Genomic DNA, 2767 nt, shown 5'->3' on the forward strand with positions numbered 1-2767 from the left:
TATTTTTCAATAGCTAAATTATAATATATATATATTTTTTTTTAATAATTATTATTATTATAATTATATGAATTGTAGTGGTGATTCTGGTGTCTCTGCGTTTGTTATGGCCTCAGCTTATGTAATTTTTTAAGCTGTGGGAAGACGGTGTACTGTATATGAGCCCTGTCATGGTGGCACATACAGTATAATATTATATCACGGTGAAATCCTCAGTGTTTTAATTGAACTCTGAGAGTGTACAAATATGTATTTTATGATCACTAAAGAGACTAAGAGACTGGGAGAGCCTATATAGTTACAACTCGTCACATAAAATAAGGAATCGTCCTTTAAAAAAAAAGGACTAAAAGGAGACCCGTTTCCAGCGCGTCCTATATGCGTTCAATTCATCAACAGAGCACATAGAATAATATTAACACATCAACAAATTCAAAATAGCTATATTCACAGAGGAGAAAAGGGGGGAAAACTAACATGACCCACTGATTTCACGGGGATTTAATATCCATCTCTATACTTGTAGTTTTCAGACAGGTTCCCGATGCTGCCGTTGTAATTCCATTTAATTCCGTTCAGCTCGGGGTTCTGTGCTTTGTCGAGTTCCTGTGGTATTGCATTTCTGCCGCTAAACGTATATGGTTGTGGTCACGGCTCTCTGGCAGGATGAAGAAAAGAGGGGGGTCTTATTAGTACAATGAATCATCCCGGGTGCCCAAGCCTCTCTCTCCCTCTCTCTACTCATTCATTCTGAAACTGGACTGAGAAAAATAGCTGATCTACAAGCTCACAGCACATCACAGCAATAAGGTCTAATCAAGCCCTTATTGCATTTCAACACACAAACGCTCATTAGGGGTTCCTCTGACCTATAACCCATTCTGACCTGAGATCAGATTCTAAAAATGTTCTTCTACATCCTGACAGTTTTCTGAAAAAGACATGTTTCTGTGTCAGTCATTCTTCGATAAAAAAAAATATAGCTAGACCTACAAGCTCGTAGCGCGCCACTCGGTGGCGCGCTATGAGCTTGTAGATCTGCTATTTTTCCAATAGCTAAAGCATAGCATAATGCTAACACCGAAAGGCGTTCCCGCCCCAAAAATGGGATAAGCGAGTAAACAGAAGGGCAAGTTGAAGTTGCATGCAGTGAAATCATAACATATCCACTGATCCACTTACAGACGCACACACTTGGCTGCAGAGTGTCACCGTAATGGGCTGTAATTGTCTAAGCGTACAGTGTAAGGTTGCCTCGGAGCATTTTGTGCTTTTCCGAACGGACGGACCACACGGGTATAAATACAAGACGTTCTAAATTTGACACGGCCATTCCGCGTCGCTGCTTACTGTCCTCGTTAATTAAACCGAGGGGTGGGTTTTGCTTATGACCGTCGAATCTTAACGTATTGTCTGGCAAACTGTATTATAGACCCTCCCTGGGTGGAAATGAGATTATGACTCACGGAGGAATATCAAACAACGTGATAAGGAGAAACGTATACCGTAGGCCTATTGGCAGTATTTACAAACACCGGGGAGAGAGTTCTTTACTTTGATGTTTTACCCAGGGAAATGTTCAGAGAGCATGGACATTTTCTTTATTACAGCAAAATGTTTTATAGCATCACGGTGGCACGCACACACACACACACACACACACACACACACACACACACACACACACACACACACACACACACACACACACACACACACACACACACACACACACACACACACACACACACACACACACACACACACACACACACACACACACACACACACCTCTGAGCCAGTTGGAGAGAGAGAGAGAGAGAGAGAGAGGCAATCGGCACTGATTTTACACTAGAGGGAGATGAGAAGGCCATTTTCCTTTAACCACACAAAAAATGAATGAAGTCACAATTATTTCAAAAGGCATAGTTGTCACGGCTTATGGTTTTGAGGGTATAAGGGTTTAGCGGACGGAAGGTGAACACACTGTAGCCCGACGAAGGTTTTCACATCGCAGTAACAAGAGACTGCTTTAAGGTTCTCGGTGTTATTGCATGTTGACGGCAGTATCTTAGATACGGTAACGGTACCATGCGGAGCCCGGAGAGCTGTTCAGCATCACCGTAATGGACTTATCACGCCTTGTTTGTGTTAGTCAGAGCACCAGGTCCACACTGGGCCGCCTCGTTAAGGTCTGGTGTGGTCTTATTTCACCGCTGTCCGGCGGGAAACCTTGCATCTCCAAAATGTCGTCATTTAACGCTCTATATGCCAAAAGAGTTTCGAGCTAAAGTAGTCAAAATAGCGGGATCTGCAAGCTCACAACGCAAACCACTGTGAGCTTGTAGATATGCCATTTCCACTATTTCAGATTTATTTTGTTCCGTGCGTTTTTTTTTTTGGACTTACAGGGTTTCCACACGACAGCGATGATTTGTAGGAGTTCATCAGCGGGAAAACCGTGTTTGTGAAACCCTGAATCGATCAAAAGAGCCGCGTTGCGTCACAGGAGAGCTGCCTTTATATCCGATGTCATGCAACGCAATGCAGTCTAATGTAGTCTGACAGGAGTCTCCACCTACCGCAGTCTTAAAGCGCATGCAGGGCCCTCCCTGCATCCAGGAGCCCCCTGCTAAGCTAACCAGTCTTATAGCGCACGCGGGGCGCAGGGCGAATACAACGTCTGAAATGTCTTTGAAAAGCTCACAAATGCGTCACATCACAACGTATTGGAAGCTTGTAAATCGGCAAAATGTCTAAGTAACTA

This window comes from Protomyctophum parallelum (assembly GCF_964188405.1).
Source record: "Protomyctophum parallelum genome assembly, chromosome: 16".
Lineage (NCBI taxonomy): Eukaryota > Metazoa > Chordata > Actinopteri > Myctophiformes > Myctophidae > Protomyctophum > Protomyctophum parallelum.